Source organism: Thunnus thynnus, chromosome 9 (genome assembly GCF_963924715.1).
Source record: "Thunnus thynnus chromosome 9, fThuThy2.1, whole genome shotgun sequence".
Classification (NCBI taxonomy): Eukaryota; Metazoa; Chordata; class Actinopteri; order Scombriformes; family Scombridae; genus Thunnus; species Thunnus thynnus.
In genome coordinates this window covers 18,910,400-18,929,390 of record NC_089525.1, presented here as the reverse complement: position 1 = coordinate 18,929,390, position 18,991 = coordinate 18,910,400, and the positions used below count along the sequence as shown (strand labels likewise).

The following is an 18,991-nucleotide window of genomic DNA, read 5'->3' as shown; positions in this document are numbered from 1 at the left end:
GCAAGGCAGGTCTGTCCTTAGTCCTAAATGCCACGTCTGGGAATACAGACGAGGATCATTACCGAGTCAGACCATGTGGTTACGGCTGACAAAATGTTGTTTACCTCAGACATGGCCAGACCTCTCAATTGTCTGTATCACACAACTGAAAATGGAAATTCGTCTTATAAGTCAGTAGGTATTTAAAGTGTAATCTGTTCCTGAGAGGCCATTATTAAAAGCAAACAATGCTTAGGCAAAAGCCTGGCTTCAATGACTTTTAAATGAGCCCCAATCTAGCCTTTTTATACTGTTTTTCTCTTTGTCCCTCCTCCCTTTTGTATCAAAGACAACCTTGATCAAGTTCATATTAAATGTAAATGCTCCACATCAAAGACAAACAGTGTTACCATGGGAACCAAACCCCAGGTTCATAAGAAAAATAGATTGTTTTTTTTCTATGACTCTCCATTAAGCCTCAAAAGCCTAAGGGGTGGCAGCCAATAAACAGAGAGTATATAACTGAGAATCAATGTTGCATGAATTTACTAACATCATATCTATTACAGGATCACTGCTTGTGGGATAAGACACATCCAAAACCTGTGCCACCTGGAAGCGTTATTATTACAGACAGAGCTGCATCTGCAAGCTGCATCATCCTAATGAGGACATTTTGTTTGCAGTGGGAATAAGTGATCCTTTTTGGCCCATTTTTGCAAAAATAAATTCTAAATTCTCTACAAAAGCCTCTACAAAAAGACACATAAGCCAAAAAGCAAAACTCAATTCTTGCTATCATGGCTATAGTAACAGTTCAATCCATTTTAATCTATGCTTTACCTTCAGAGGAGTATAAATAACCTCAGCAGCTGTTTACATGAGAGAACTGCACACCCTCTCAACCTGTATAAAATAAAGCCAATGAGCTTCTTCCACACAAACACAGAGCGCATGGAGAGCGCGGTACTTATCCGCTGGAGGAGGTTATGTGCTGTAAGCTCTTGTCAGGAGGATATGCACCAGGAAAAGCCAGTCGAGCGGTCTTAAAAAGACAAGAGGCTGAGGAGGAAAGCTGACGGGGCCCTGGAATTCAGCTATACAGTCCAACAAGTGCATTATGTTTCCACTAGTGGGGGAGCTGAGATGGCTGCCAGGCTCCATGCAGGGAAAGGTGGCAGCTTAACAAAGCAAACCATTTAAGACGTGAATGAATGTATCCTCTGATAAGAGACATCAGCTCAAGCCAACGATGTAAGCCAGAGTGTCTCTCAGCAGGTGTTGGTGCATTACATGTGCTTATATGATAGTGGGTTTGAGTCCTAATCACGCTATTGGTCATAGTCTTCCTTCCCCAAATCACCCCACCACTTATGTTTTTTAACCATGCATTCTATCTGTTTCAGATCTACTGTATATTATGGGAAGAGCAGTTGAAAAGAGCATCTAATGTTGTTATGGTAACAAAGTGGATGCCGCCCCACTCATATTTCATAGATAGATAAGACAAACTGAATTAGAGACAGCAGCACATCCTCAACTACAAAGTTGAAGAGCAAGCATGGGCATAAATTAATAAACAGGTATTGGTCTACAGTATCCTCCCACTTGGCTGGAATGGCAGAGAGGTGCCGACAGAGATGTGAGTTGGGGTTGGAAAGGGAGAATCATGGGGAAGGATCCTGCAGAGTGGAGTTAAAAATAGAGAATGAAGTGGAGGAGGAGGGGGGAGGAGGAGGAGGAGGAGAGGGAGGGGACGTACCTGTGGGCTTGGAGGCAGCCTAGTTAGCAACGAGCAGCACCACTGTGGACGACGACGGGCTGGAGAGGGAGACAGAGAGAGAGAGAGATAGTGGAATAGAGATAAATGAGGAGAGAAGGATGAGGATAAAGTGAGGTGAAAACCAGACGACAGATAATGAGCAGAAAGGGAGAGAAGTGAGTAGGGTTGAAGGGGGAAAGAGATAATGAGAAAACAAGTCAGATTAGCATGAAACCAAATGTCTGAGTCAAAAACAGACAACAATTTCACAGTAGGCTGCGGATGGCAGCAATTACTAGCAATAGTCCGCGACACATGCACATGCTGAACGTACAAATGATACACACACATACACTAGGTGTTAGTGTAGGTGGAGATTCAATGATTCACCTTTCTAACAACTAAGCCAAGTATAGAGAAAATTAAGCATATGAAGTCATGTGTTATGTTATGTCATGTTGCCTACTTCTTGGTATTTTCAGACCAAATGCACGAAAGCGAAGCATGAGGTTGAGTGCAAAATGAAGAGCAGTGCATAATGTAATCCTGAAAAAGCAGCCAACTAGAATGCTCTAGAATACAATATACATTCTCTACCATTGTATCCCCACTCTCTCTTCTTTTCTGTACAATTTATTGAAGTCCAGGTAGGATCAAACAGTAAAGTTACATAACTCTACTAAAGAGATGCAATGCACAGAATTTCCATCAATCATCTCTATAGCAAAATTGTTGACACCAATAAGAATCACTCATTCAGAAATGCTCATTCATAGTTTTTTTTTAATTTAAACCTGCATTAACAGATTTTTTGGTCACTTGGGGGTAGCGGAAGCAAGTTGTGAATGAAACACTGATATATCATAACCTTTTAAGTTGATATGACAAACAGTTGCTTATTGACACATCCAGCAGTTACGGAGGAACGGAGTTTCTGTCCACCTGATGGAGTCCAATATTCACTCTCCTTTAGCTCTGTTTTTGGTCTCAACTCCTGAGGGAAATATCTGGCTCTTTAGCTGGTAAATGCACCACTATGTTCACCAGCTAGTTGCTAACTATGTCTGTTTGCTGTTTGGTGCTGAGCAGGTCATGTACAGTGGCTTTTTAGAGCTTTTTCACTGAAAACAGCTGCTTGCTTCATCCGTTAATGCACTATGAGAGCAGTGAGTGAACCAAAACAGTAATGTTGCAGCTGGATAGCCAAACAATGAGCTGAAACTGAGTATAAAGCTCCATAAAGCCGGGGGGAGCTGCAGAGTCAGGTGATAATTCACTGTAGGTTCATTACTATGAGCGACACCTTGTCATTTGATACATTGTTATTATAAAAAAAAATATCAATTATAGCCCCTTTAAGATCAAAGTCATCCTGAAAAATGAACTGTCACAGCTAATTGCTTCCTTGTCTTTACATTATTTTTACTTGTACTCATTCGTTCAACAAGGGTGACATTATAAGTTAAAAAGAAATGTTATCTGAACAAACAATTAAGCTATCAGTTGTTTCACAGATCAGACACTTGTTAAGTCAAGAGCTACAACAAAATCCTTCAAACACTCTTCCATTTCCAAAAGTTAAATGGAAATCATACACATACAATATACACACATTGAAAACCACATGAACATTTTGAGAAATGTATTAACAGCGCTGAAAATCACTACTTCTGTCATCCCACGCTTGATAGACTCTCTCAGATTTCATATTAAGAAAAACAAAAATATGGCATCAGAGAAAAGCTATAGTTATATATTGACACCAGTAGGTAGTCAAACAGAGGCAGGCAACAGAAGACATCCCATCATGGACAATCAGTGCATTGTTTACTTGAGGGCCAGCCAGGTGCAATGTTACTTTTTGTCAATGTGAACTAATCTGAGAAAACAGAGCACATGGCCCATCTTTTGGTTCCTAATAAGCTATTGTTCCCAACCGGTTGAGGAGGGATTCCAGTGAGTCATCCACGACCGACAGAGGGAGGACTTGGCAAGACAAACTGCCGAGCAGCTGTATTGAAAATACATTCAGAGACCAAACTTAATACCTGGATAATGGAGATACAGTAAATCTGTAAAAAAAAACCCACAAAAAAAACCCAAACATTTTCACAGTGCTCAAGTTTTTTGCTGCTCTTGTATATACATTTGTTTATTGCTTTGACATCAGCTGGATCTCAGTGAATGTTGATGTCATCCATGTTTTTTTTTTAAACAACTCAGTGGCCTGAATACCGTTGAGAAAATACAGTATAATACAACCAATACCAGTCAGCTGTCAGTTTTATCAAGATGTGTAAGCTAATTAAAATATATGATTTACTGTTATTTATGATTCTTTGAATTCTATGTTGAGTTTTGAATTCATTTCATGGTCTCTTTGGTGCCAAAATATTCAGAGTTTTTAAACTGGATCCATTTCGTATGATCACTTAATTCACATTTTTCAATTAGGTTTATTTGCTGTGCACTGAATAATAAATTATGCTTATAAATCACTCTGAAAGCATTCATTAATTTTCAATACAGCTCATTATTTAGCGTATTAACTAATTAACATGCAGAAAAGTAAGGTGTGCTAACAAAACCATGGTTAATTATGAACAAAGTGGCTGCATGCTGCCAATCTCTTTTCCCTCTGTCGTCCACCATCACTGTCTCTTAATCACTGGTGCGCATCAATGTGCCATGTTTCACCATAATGACTGCCTAATAAGAGTCAATAAGAGGAGAACAGGACTGTCAATGGACCACAAAGTGGTGCAACAAGTTTTCTTCTCCTCTGAATGCCAAGTAAGAAGTCACTTTATCAGTTATAAAAGGGAGCGAAATAGAGAGAAATGGAAAGACAGAGAGTCAAAATCTTCACATTCATATCAAAAAAACACTTTTGGTTAATCAGACCAAGCAAATCTGAACTTCAAGGAATGAAGGACACTCAAATCTCTGAAATGCATTCAAACTGACATCCAGAGTTAAAGTTTAAAGCGAAAATCCAAACCCTTGACACTCTTGTAAACAGAGTAAACAGTAACACACATTAAATTTCTAACATACATTTTGCTGTTTAGTGATGTATTTTCCCAAACAACTTATATTTGATTTTTCATCTAAATCGTCATCTAAACTGTTTAATCTCAAATTTGGAAGTCTTCTTTGCAGAGCAGCCAATTTGCACCTACACAGATGTTAGGAAACCCCATCATCACCTTCCTCAACAGACCAGAGTGAAATCCAATTATAAGACGTAGTGTTTTAGTGAAGGAAAAGTACAGTATGTGATCACTGACATGCAAGAATGTTCACATGTATATATGTGGCTATGGAGCTATATTTAAACCTATCAACATGGATAATATAGAAATATACTAAGCAGGATGAAAAGATGCGCATGACAGAAACTTCAGTACTAAAACCAGGTTAAATGGCTGTGACGGTTCGATGACAGGATAAGAATTATTTATAAAAAGCCCTTTCTACTCTACAATCTATATGATAATTTAGAATGCATTATTGATTGATGACAACTAATAGCGTAAAAGGCTGATGTATCCTATAATATTCACAATGTTTTTACAAAAGGAAACTCTGAGTGGAACATTTGGCCCCTCAGAATAGAAACAGGAGTGGCGGTGAAAACCTGGTAATGCTAAAGAGGTCTGTCTCGCTCGATAGGGAAACACTGTGTGTAACTTGGAAACAGGCTTGTCATCAACCAGTGCACAACATAACATGGCTGTCTCTCCCCCTCACCTCTCCCTTTTTTTCCCCTCTTTCCTTTCTCTTCCTCCTTCCATTTAGTTTTCAACCAACACTGACAAAAATGATGGTATCAGGCCACAATTCTCTTCCTGTGGGAGCCAGAAACGGAAGACAATCAGGAGGCCACCTGCAGAAAAATATCCAACCAGTGAATATAAATACTTCAGGAGTTCTGTCCCTGCCTCACAGTCAGTGATTTTACTTTAATGACAGCATCCTGTTAGAATCCAGAAATCACAATTTGTCTTGTTGATATATTTTCTTCTTTTCCTTGTGTAGAAAAACCTAACAGACAAAAGTGGATGATTGGGATAGTTGGAAGTGTAGCATTAGACAAAAAGTGAAGGGATTCACGTGGTTAAAAGCTTAGATGCAAATGGTGGACAATGCAATATTTAAGCTTATAACAATAATTAGCTTTTTCTTCATCTTGTTTTTTTTGTTCTCTGCCTTTTGCCCACAGGTTATACTTGGAGTTCTCCAACGTCAATTGCAGGCTGGAAGAGGTGCTGCTTCATAAATACAACTCCAAATTGGAATCAGAAAATTGATGTTTTTTTCACATTAGCCACTGATGAATAAAATGAAGCCTCTGTGAGTCACAAGTGTTGAGCAGTAACAAGCTTTTGATGTGGATGAAAGGCCTTTCTGACCACAAACTGGTTTGGCAAACGGATAAAAGGTTACCATAAAATTTCAAGAGCGCGTTTGTGAATTAGACCTCTCTAACCCTGATACTGCGCACATGCTTTTATTAAGTCAAGTCAGGTTTATTTAAGTCCATCGTGAAAGTGTGTCTCGAAGGACTATACGTGGACAGGCCTGCTTACATCTACAGAAAGCAGTCAACAAAAACTAAACAGAACCATGTTATATATAAGACATACAAAGTCAAGGAAACAGAACAAAGAACAGGACTATCTGACTCAGCCAGCCCACCTGGTACCATCAACGCTGGTATCGATTTACAGCCCTCCAGTGTGATATATTTTCATTTTTAGCTTTTTGTATCCATAAAAAGTTAGCAGAGCACACTCTCTTCCAGCACTCACAACCACAGTTTCCTGCTGTTGGCTAGAGGGAGCCGCCCAGTTCAACCACAGTCTACTTGTACTGAACAGCAGCACAAATGCCCCCTTGACATTAGCTGTCACTTTGCCTAACGACACTCTTCTAGCAGGTCTAAAGGCTGAAGGTGACCAATTTCTGTTCACAAACCCACTTAATACTCGACAAATATGATTAAATATTCCATCTCGATCAAATTAAAAAATTGACTCCTTTTTCTAAGTCATCACAAATCGACTATTAATATGCCAAAAGGGAGTATAGTGCACATATAAATGTCAGTGGTGCAATGTACACAGGCTAATGAATTTTGAACACCGCTGATACAGTTTGGCTCAAATAAAACACAAAGGACAAGAATGATGACGGGTTCACTATATTCAATTATCCTCCCTGAACAGAAGCTGCTGCTGTGCTCAGTCAACTTAACCTCCGCTGGGGCATCTTGCATTTTTCAAATAAAGAGATTAAATTATCTGTCAACGCTTTGATGGAACCGAACAGACTAAAAGCTACTAACAGTATCAATATTCCTCAAGATAAGCATTTTATGAATCGTCTTCTTCAGTTCACCACCAATTTAAAATATGCTTGATATCAGATAATAGATTCAGTGTGACACAAATTACAAGGAACCAATTTGCTTCATCTTTGGTTTTGGTCACATGATTTTAAAAGAGTTCAGGAAGTTTTGGTGGGAACCTTTTGAGAGACACAAAACTTTTCAAGTCTTGGGGTGACCATTTTATGAGCAAGGGCGTTGGTCGCCTCTTCCAGAATTAGCTCAGCGCACACATATCTCTGCTCATTATCAGCTACACCACAACACACAGGAGCCACTTTGTATCGCCAGGGAAACTCTCACACATCCTCGTCGCGTTTCCTGCTCTGGTATGACCTCACTCGCAGCAGAATACAAACATTGTGCGTCAACCATCAGCATTTTTCCCAGCATGAGGCAAGCAGCAACAGGTCTTTTTTAAACACCACTAAGCTGTGTTTGTGATTCAGTACGTCTTTATAAACACAAGGTTTGTGTGCATTGCCTTCAAAAGAAAAAGACCAGCACTAAGTGTGTGGATTATTATGTTTCCATTAATTCTTCAGGCAATTTCTGCTTGATTTGAGTTTTTACTCATTTCCTGCATCTGCTTTCTGTTTTATATGACTTAGCATTAGGGCCACTGATAAGAAAGAAAAAAAAATCTGAGATTTATAGATAATAGAAATTGTAATATTACCAGAAAAAAGTAATATTTAGAGAATTAAGCGAACATTTTAATATTCTCTCGTATAAAGATGAGAGCAGCTCATCAGTCAGCTTTTACATGTCAAATAAGTGATACTGATGAGCTGAAGTTACAGGTTTCACCAATAAGTAGCTTACCTTACTGTCATAGATGTTATGATAGGCTTATTGAAATGAAAATGAAACCTTGTTGTCATGATGTATGAGTCAGTAACGGGATGTGTTTTGAAGCAGCGGCTGAAGTACAGTGGGGACCTGGATTTCTCCAGACAGCTGAGTCAAGAGCACATCGGAAAGCTGCCACAACTGCTCAGTGGCCTCAATGCTAAACGATACGAGAGGCAGTACAATATATCTGTTAGTAGCCTCTTGAAGCCTCTGCTCTTGGAAAATCGAAACAAACTGTTTTAAATCTGATAAGGCATGAATCTCACCTTTGTGTGGCTTATTGTTGACATAAATGTTAACTTCCCCACCTCTGATAAAGTGCAGCACACAGCTGCTTCCCTTAGCTTTTCAAGAGGAAGCATCCTGGACCGTGGTGTCCCAAACATAGCTTGGTGTCTGTCTTCAGACAGAGGTCACTGTATAGTGACTGTGTGAGAGATCAGAGGAAGAGTCCTGTGAGGGGGAGCCAGTGGTGATATAGTGACACATAGCTACTGGTCAGAGGAAAGCAACACTGCAGTCCAAACACAAGTTAAAAGCATAATGTATGACAAAGCAACCAATTCTATTATGACTTTTTTATCTAAATATTACATTTTTTTCTTGAAACATTGACTTATTTCTCAAAATCTCACATTTGTTGTTTTCTTACATTTCTTTTATTTCATTTTAGGATTGGAGACTTGATCACATTTACAGACTACAGCATATTTACAGCCACAGATAGCACGTGCAATCAGCCTGCGGTTTTCTGCTGGTTTGATTAGGTTAAGAGTCTCAATTAAACACAGAATTCTCTCCTTAGCATGAGCAATAGTGACTGAATTTATGGGCCTATTTACGTGATGCAATTTTGTGAAGTCAGATTGTTGGGTACTTGCTTACATTGATGATTTAGATCAAAATTACAAGCTGTAAGTTATTTAACAGTGAATAGACGTTTATGAGAGAGCTGGAAAAAGTTATTCGTAAGTGTCTGAGACTGTAGGTCAGAAAATTAAAAAGAAATGGCAAATATGCAAAAAACAAAAATAGTAGTAACATCTATCCAGCCAGCCATAGCATCTCATCCTGTGTATTTTTTTCTAATATAGCACCATATGTATGAGTGAACTGAGATGGCATATGGCACTTCAGTTTGACATTTGCACTGAATGACATTACAAGTTCAGCATTGTGAAATTAATGAGAGAGCATCAGTGATTTAATGAATTTGGACTGTGGTGTGCACTAGTGGCTCATGGCCAACCTCCTCTGTAATGGGGCGCCAGCTACGACCGGGTCTCAGTCCCTCTTCAGACTACTCAATAAGGCTGAACCTCACACCTTAATGACTGTCGACTCTATTCCTCAGTCGGATGATCAGCTCCAAGGCTCTCTGTAGCATCTGTACTCAGAGGACAGGGCTCACCTTTTAACTAAGAACCTCAAACTTTACAGAGTTGGCTCAAAGTCAGGCTTGAAAATCTGTTAGCATTGCTGAATTCAGCCACACCACAGCAGAGCTACATTAACCCTTTAATGGCAGTGTCATCTTCAACCTGGCTGCTAATAACCTGCACTGCTGCTGAGTTAGTCTTCATTTTATGAGCCGCTGAGTGATAACACATGTGACATATGACAAATACTGACAGCCTTGATCTAAATTTGTCGCAAAGAATTCCCAGTTTTAGATTTTGGTGCACAAATTTTTAATACTGATGAGAAAAGCCTCTGGCATATTTGTTATTCCGTCTGACTGACCTTGAAAAGTTGGTTGAGAGAGCAGCTTTAATGCTAAATTGGTTATAAAAATCATAAATCTTCTTAACATCAGCCTCTAAAATATAATGTAGTTATATTATGGACACTCTTGAAATTCATCAGATTACTGCACTGACACATGTAAAAAAAAAAACAAAGCATGAAGCTCCAATACTTATTTTAAAAATGAAAAATAATACATCTCACAGATCTTATCACAATCTGATGCGTCATTCATGTGCAGTAGGCTTCCTCAGGACAAACAGGCGCCTAATCAGGCTGCACAAACAGAGAATTGTGTTTACCCTGCTGCAGAATGTGCATATTTTACCTATTTCTGTGGTTCACCCAAACAGACAGCAACAATGGCTTTCTACCAAGCAGCTGTTCTCCTCTCCCTGCTGAAACTCTCACTGGGGCGTCATTGTTGCAAAGCACATTTTCTTTCATCAGCTTTTGAACAAAGCATCAGTTTATAGAGTGCTTCTCAAATGAGACTAATTTCAACTGTCATACGACATATTGTAACAAAAATATCCTGTTTAGCTACTTTAGTAAACCAACTAGTTAAAATTCAAATTGTCAATCCTTAATAAAATCACATCTAATGCATTATTTGACTATTTTCCTGGTGCCCCAAAGCATTAAAAATTCAAGTAGGCAATCACAGAAATGCAGAGCAAATTATATGGTATAAGACAGTTCCTAAGATTTATATTAGCAGCTAAAAATGGCTCGCTGTTGTACCTGTCAGTACTGGTAAATTACATTTTTTGTGTGTAATTATATTATAAAGGTATTGTTCTTGATTTGGTGGTTTTAAAACAAAGTCTTCTAACTTTTTCTTTCTGTGGTTTGATCTGTTAAGACTTCATGTGATTTTAAGTAACAAAGGGAGCTGAAAACAATCTTATCGAAATCACATTTTGTCAGCAGTCTGCAATTTCTATTTAACCATAACAATAATTATCCACATACAAAAAAGTAATCTTCATAGTAAATGAAACATCATATGGTTAACATCTTTTTTTCTTCTTCTTTTAATCTCTCTCTTTCTCCAGTTAGTCTTCAGTCCTAATAATCACAATGCTTTTAACTATATGACTCCAAGACCAGCATTTCTCTCATTCTTTTTCTGGTTAAACTGGCTGTGCAACAAGTTTTTAGCGGATTATCTTGCTGGGTCAGCAACTGTTTTATTTAGCACGTAACCTCTATCGCTGTGTTGGATAATCATTAAGCCGCTAATCAGTTGGTCAGGTACTGCTCAGAGCAGAGCAACGTGCTGGTTGCTGCAGCAATATTTTGTTCTCAGAGAATTTTTCAAAACACATGAAACTGGCTTATCTTTTCCTGCTGGCTTTTTAAATAAAATGCATGCTTCTATTTGTGGTTTAACATTTCTTAAATGTTGTAGCTTCTAATGAAGCTCAAGTGGATGAAATTCCATAAAATGAGTTTCTTCACCTCATAATCAGGTTTCATTTTGCACAGCACTGTAGTTACCACATGTAACCGTATTGAATACAACAGATCATAATCAGGATCAACACTTTTAACTCAACTTAAATTTAGTGTTAGTTTGATTAATTGTTTATTTCCCAAGTATGGGAGCAAACAGCTCTGGTGAACAGTAACTCATCACAGATGAAAGCATAGCCTGAATGCAACATACTAACATTGGCTCAGTTCTGCTACATTATTAATAAGCTTCTTATAAAGAACATCTAATAGTGTTCCTTTTTTGATGTGCAAACCAGACTTTGTGCAACCAAATAAACCACTAGTTTCTCATCCTTTGAAAACTCCAATGTAAGTGTGCTATTTAAAAAATAGTTCAGGACCAGACCTAAAAAGGGAAATAAGGGAATGAACACTTGGATTAGTGAGCCATCATGCCAAACACTGAGCATGAGAGTCATATTTGGGCCAGGATGACTTATGGGATGGACAGATGTCTAAGATTAGTGAGAGAGATGAGGATTAAATATAAGGCGATGGAAATAGGGAAGAAAAGAGTGGAGCGCAACACACAGGAAAAGAAACCTATTTAAACAGCGTGTACAAGCCCACATCAAACACACAACCGGGAGAAGAAGATTGCTGAGTGGGAGTCATCTCATTCCTCTCCCCTCTTCCTGCAGTGCTTCCTGCAGCCCCCGTTTTTGCTCTGTTCTCGTTCTACTGTCTTCCTCTGCGCCATCTAAATATTTTATATGTAGCCTGGTGTTGTTTTAGGGATCTGTCCCTACTCTTTGATCAGACAGACTGTCATTGATTTGTTGCTGAAGCAGAGTAAGGCATTGACTGTTTCATCGCAGAGGAAGAGGCAATCAAGACAGGCTGACTGAGCAAAGACAAATCAATAAATAATGCATCATCAGCTTGTCTTCAGATGTTTTATCAATCATTAAAGGCCCAATACAATGCAGTCCCACCGTTACATACTGTTACCAGTGACACAAATGTTGCTCCAGTTTGTGTGTACATGCTATTGTAATTGGTGTTCCAGTCTCATATCAGATTTCTTGTTAGATATATACTGTATATTTACTGTAAGCCAAAAAAAAATCCATACATATATTTTGCTTTAACAGTTAGGTGCAATACCGTACAGCACCCTGTATATTGTACCTCTTGAAAGTACTTTTTGGAAATACTAAAAATCAAATAGGAAATTCAGAAGTAATTATTGAAGGACAGTTTTCCGAGTCAGGGAAGATGAGCTGTATTCTACATAATCATATCAGCTCTTGTTGCATTACTGAGCCAAAACCCACTGTCGCTCTAGCTTTGATGTTCAAACTGCAGTCCTGCACAGCCAAGCAAAAAGTGTTCTGAAAACGGGGCCTAAAATCTGGGAGTGAGAGGAAACGTTGCTGCTGCCATAATCCTATGGGTAATCGTTTACATTTGATCACCATGCATGAATATGAATGCTGCTCTGCGTGTCCTTGAAAAATTCCCCATCTTACAGTCAGTTGCTCTGGCAGAGGGACTGATGTGAACATTTTATGCACTTCTTCCAGAACATGACAGCTATTCAAACGACTTACTCCGACCTCCAGCAAATCGACTTGTGTGAAACAGAGTCACAAGTGGCGCACATTTAAATTTACTCAGTGTTCTGTTGCGAAAACAAACACAAGGGATAAAAAAAGAGGGATGAAAACGAGAGGGCGCTACAGTGCCTAACAATGGCAAGTAGAAGATTACAGATGGTTGGCTGTGGAGGGTGGTGGGGTGCTCGTTTATGTTTCCAGGCTCATTTTAGTGTAATTTTCTCCCTTTATCCATGGGCATGCAGCCTGTGAAGGGACAGAATTAGGCGTGCAGCCTTGTGATGGACAAAAAGAGGAAGTCCAAGCAGTGTGGACATGAAGGCAGAAAGGAGACGTGACAGAATTCTGGAAGGCTACTGCTAATCCTTGGCACAGACAAAGAGAGACTGTTTGCTGAAGCATGCATGCATGCACAGACAATGATGAACTGCACAATGGTTTGGATAATTTGTTCTAAATTATGAATCTGAACTTCTGTAATAGATTGAAAAGTATTGTGCTTTCAAATTAGCTGTCGTGACTCAAGGTTATAGGATTTATTACTTCAATTCACACCAAGCTTAAATTTCCATTCCACCATGCAAAGATAAGGAAAGTTCTGGTGTGCCATATACCAAAGAGTGTTGTCTCTTTGCTGTTATCGAAATTCCATTTTTTTTAAAAAAAGGGAAAGAGGGGATCCAATAAATGGACCAAGAAACTTAAAAGTGGCAATGTAATTTTGCCTCTGAAATGGTCATAAATTGTAGGAACAAGCTATTTTTAACTGGTGCCCCATTTCTTTAAATGTGTTAACTGACAGAAGTGCAGTTGGAATTGGCCCAGTAGAGTAGGGATCCCAGCAGAGTAGTATGAAGTTAGATTAAGGATAACACCCTCCTCTTAAACAGAATTCATGTTTTCACTGCGATTTTGCAGTTCAGAACATGAACAAGTCTCTCCAGAGTCCACACTCAGCGTTTAAGCTCTTTTCAGTGATGTCCTCAAGAGGTAAGGCCTGGAGTTGCTCTATTAACAATAGATGGGGAAGAACTTTATGGGGCGATGTGGTAGAGCTCAGGCTGATTCCTCAGGAGTATAAAAGGTGTACATTGTTCTCGTTGAAAAGAGGCACCAGCGTAGAAATTGATTTATAATTCATCCTAGGATTTCATTTTTGACTTTCATAGCACCAATGCAACACTAGATGTAGTTAATCATCAGGCCAACACTCCAAAGTAATCATGATTACATTATTTCATTTACTTTTTGATATAATAGCATCCCTGCTTCAACCCTTGAAGCTGTAGTGGTTTCAACAAAGACATCCAAGTGGCCTGAGTGTATGAGAGAGTATAGACTGAGTGGGAAGAGATTGACGAATATACAGTTAGTGTATAGAGGTGCAAATGTAATCTCTTTTTTGGGACCTGCAGCAATCAAATCGGATACTAAAATCACCTGAAATGACTTCACACACATGCTATCTGTTCATAATGTGGGAATTAACACTTTGGTATAACTGAAACCAGAAACGTAAGACTCACGAGTCATAACAGTACCTGGTTCCCATGAGTCAAACCAAGGACAAAAAGCCCCAAGCGAATGTGTCACAATGCAACCCATTACCCACCCGGTCACATTTTTGATGTATAAGCTTCTAAAGAGTCGAGCATGAAACAGGCCCTTTGTGCAGAACAAAGTTTTACAGAGAACAGTGGCATAATATCTGGTGGGTATTCCCCTTGAGTCAGAGAATGTCACACATGCACATTAGAGACACACAGACACAGAGATGGACACAAAGACACCCACACAGGGGCCATGCAACTGGATGCATGTGCAGACACTCTCTCCACTTCCAACTTTAATGTACTCTCTCATACACGCACATGCACACACATTTTTTTCTCCCCTCCACTCTCTTGTGACAGAATATGCCCTTTGTTCATGTTCTGAGGGAGCGCTGGGGAGCTTGGGCTGCGGGGGCTCTGGGAACGGACATGAATAAATGGACTGTCCTTCATAGCAGCATGAGCAGAGCAGCCAAACACCCCGAGTAGAAGATCTTACATCCATTATCAAAGGGCCTTTTAAAAAAGGCTACAGCTACAACTATGGCACATTTGAAGCGATAGCTACCCACATCCATGTCCAAGCCCACATGTATTTGCACAATCATTTGGTATATGCATGTGCAGAAATGCACAAATTCCACAGAAATGTACCACTTTTTTTACATGCAAATTACAGCAAACAAATGAATGAACAGTAGACCTAGGCCATGGAGAAATATTGAAAAGGGGTCTTTGAGAACAGAAAATTAATATTTGATTTAAAAGCTGCTGCTTTGGAGAAAGTGCTGTCTTGTATGCCTAGATGTGAAATGAATATATTACTAGAACCGTCTGCCCACTTTGAGTTAAATGCTTAAAGTGAAAGACTAAATTGTGTATAGGCTACAAAATGAATGAAAGAATATATGAACATGTTCTTTTTGTGATTAATTTCCCCACAGGGCCTGCTTTTTTCACAGCAATGGCTCAAAGTGGGCTGTTAATCTTAACATGCCAATGTCGCAGACTAGCATGTTGGAAATGTTGAAGCCATTAATCCCCATTAATACTGATGTGTCATAGAGTCTGACTAGGCATCCACATCACGCAATGGGAAAGTAAAGCTCTTCTGCAGGTACAATTGTTCTGGCGTACTTCAAATTACAGCAATCCACAGTCTGCTACAAAATAGTGCCTCTAGGACACCATGAAACTATGATTAAGTTACTGTCATCAAGGATATAAACTGAATCCCAGAGGTGTTAACTAGGCTACACTTTACAAGGAAGCACTTGAATACAGCTTTTTAGTTAAAAGAGAACAAATATTACAAGCTAGAAATTTTACTTGGCAAAAACATTAAATGAGAAACATTCTTCTGTCACTAATACATATGTACTATATTTCATAGCTCCTACCTAAATGACAATATAGACAAGTAATATAGACAGCAATAAGTGTTACCCGAGATGAAATTAAATTCATTTTACTTAGTTCTAGATCTGTCTAATTACTATTTGTGACCACAGATAGCTCTATCCCAAAGACAGAATGATTGGATCACAGGGTCTAACTCTTGGTTCTCTATGTCTGGATTTGGGAGAGATTTGTTCATGATCACAACTATTGATCAGACTGTCCGAGACCATCAGAGGAACGACAGGAATTTTAAAAGCTGAGTCAGATAATGCAGCAGTTTTACCTGTAGTAAATGTTTGAACGGTTTGAATTTGAATATTTGCAGGACTTTATACCACAGCAACACACATTTATTTGTCTTGGTCTCTGGTGAGGGTGAATTTGGTGAAGAGGTTGAGCGATTGTTGATGTTGAGAAGTCTCTGCTTTTTAAATTAAGTTTCCATCATCAATCTAATCCATGGCTTTTCTCCTCGGGGGTACTGGGTTCTATGTTTGCATTAAAAATCACGCCCGGTGAAGCTTTACATTAGACACTATTTTCATTCCTTGTTAGAAGTGGAGAAACTGCCATGTCATAGTTTTTTCTCTAAGGCCTTTTCAGAATACTATCATCCTTAAAATATCGCTGCGCTCGCAACTTTACTCTGAGACACCTTGAGGAGTGCAGCTGCCTTGAGCACACTTCTAATAGCCATTTGTATGGGACTTTATAAATCACTTAACCAACAATCCTCTCTGTTAGTCCTCTCAGTGTAAAGTTCCTTGTTGTGAGCCATCGCTGACTGAAACAAAATCAATTACTGATTTTTCTTAATTCTGTGGAGAGTGGATAAGCTGTCCTTGTGTTTTGTATCAGTTCTAGTGGCCTTGTTGTTGGCCTGTTAAGTATCATCAGCCAACACACACATGTAGACACAGACATACACATGAACACACTGCCAAATAACTCTCTTGACTATGAAGTGCACTAATTAGTGTGGATAAACATTGGAGTTGATGCTTGTTTACAGCTAATGAGCTTCCACTGTGATTGGTCTGTTAGTTCCGTTGGAGAAAAGGTCACTGGGAAGCAAAACTCAATGGTTTAGCAAGTGCAGGATAGATGACCAGTTTGCTGTGAAATGATGTGATGCTATTATTTATATATATATATATGTATACCCCTGTCCATGTTTGCCCGGATACGCTTAATTACAACCTAATGGGTAAAGCCCAAAGCATGATCCATGCTTCATGATTGGTCAGTCACAAAATATATAATATTCTTACTGTAGGCAGAGGTGGCTCAATACCACAATACTGAGTATGTGCTGTTTCTGATACAATCAGATACAATTTATTCCCTTTCATATCTACTAAGCTGTTACAGTAATAAGCCATTCATGAGCAACTTGGATGTTCCAATGTCATAAAAATGACATCATTTGCTCTTGAGATGTTAAATGCAAAAACTGTTTTACCTGTAGAATATAAAAACATACTGTATACCCAGTGTCCTGTAAGACATAGTAATGTAATGGCAAACATGTTTGAGATCCATATGTCAGCTGTTAAATTCATCAACATTTTCCAAGTATTTTGAAAGGAATTCACCAACTAGCATGTACAGATGTGGCCCAGCCATTTCCTTTTCTTGGGAGCATGAATTAAATTAAGGTTGAACCACAACGTTTTCAGTCATGGAAAAGGGCTGGTCGACCATGACACATTTCACAATTTTCTCACTTATGAGCTTTGTTTTATTGCAGTTCAAGTGGAGCTTTTTGCACTTCTTCAATGCTTTCAAAGACGTTCATCGCTTTATTACTCTTATGAAATACCCAGACACAGCCGACATTAGGATGGCAGAAAACTATTGTGGTTACATATCGCTACTTCTGTTTCAGGCAGGGTCACATGCCAAAAGTTTATATATGTCAATGTCTATTTGTCAATGGTTCATACCGAAATGCATGTTTTTTTCCAAGATCCTGTATTTTTGGCTATTATGATCATACTGAAAGCAAAAAAGGTACCTGCCAAAATAAAAAGACTGTTCTCTCTTACCTGTACCTCATCAACTCAATTAAGGGTCTCAGAGTGCAGTGTGAACGTAAACCCGCTGACAGTCCACCCACCCCGCACGCGAGAATAAGCAAGAGGATAGCAATATAATCTTATAAGCAGTAGGATACCAATGCATTTCACTGCATCTCTCTCTCCTACCTGTGGCCTTGATCAATGTTTGCTTTAAAATGTGCCCGCTACAGAAACTGGTATCAGAGAAAAGCTTTAATGTTCTACCAGAATGTAAAAGTAACACTGTTTGGGATTTGACTGAAACACACTGTCAGTGGGTTTTAGATGGTGAAATCAAATACTGAATATAGCTGCATTTGAAAAATATTCAGTATTTAGCTTTTGAAAACTAACCCTAATAGCTTTTTATCATACTTCAGCAAAATTGTTCATTGCAGAGATTTTTCAGTGAATCTAACAATTTGGCCGAAAAGATTTTTTGACATATTGAAGCTCAGAATGCTGCAGCTGCATCAAGGAAGGTCCTGGTAGATGACATTGATTATTACTGAGGGGAACCATATGGAAGAAAGGAGAGGAGAGCAGGAGGGGGAAAAAAGAGAAAATAGAAGGGGAAAAGGGACACTGGATGAAGACAGCACTGAGGATGAAAGTGATATTTATATGCAAAAAAAGAGAAGGAGGAGGGAGGGAAGGCAAGGCAATACATGGAGAAGAAACGAGATGAGGAGAAGAGAAGAGAGGAGAGGAGAGGAGAGAGCATCCTCTCTGTGGATGGTAAAGCTAATCCCAAGCATGGTGCAGATTAAGTGCATGACACAAAATGCACATTTATGAGGTAAAGCTGAGGAACAATCTGCTTAAAGGGATCGAGAGCAAACACAAACACACACGTTACCTTTGGTAATATCATCCTTGATGCATAAACAGACACAAACATGCGTTGGTGAGACTTCTACAGCTCATATTAGCACAGCTCATTATTTAATGATGGTAAACTGTCATGTAGCACAGTCATGTGTAAAGTATAACACAATGACTTTATCCAGAACCACAGAATAAGTGTAGTTGTTCTCTTAATTGAGTAAAAAAAACAGCAATACTGTTCCAATGCAGGTAAATGTTCAGAGACTATTGAAAACACAGAAATAAGGTAGTAGTTTGCAAAGGAAAACAATGACATACTTAACCATGGTTACACACACACACACACACACACAAAC

The 18,991-nt window shown here is 38.9% G+C and overlaps 1 protein-coding gene across 1 annotated transcript in view; it reads right to left on the bottom strand.

Moving 5' to 3' along the window:
- The window catches only part of mid2 (midline 2), a 143,495-nt gene that overhangs the window by 111,035 nt on the left and 13,469 nt on the right, over positions 1 to 18,991 (bottom strand). The window contains exon 2 of the mRNA XM_067599418.1: positions 1,742 to 1,800. The gene's annotated coding sequence lies outside the window, so the exon portion shown is untranslated. The remainder of the gene's footprint in view (positions 1 to 1,741; positions 1,801 to 18,991) is intronic.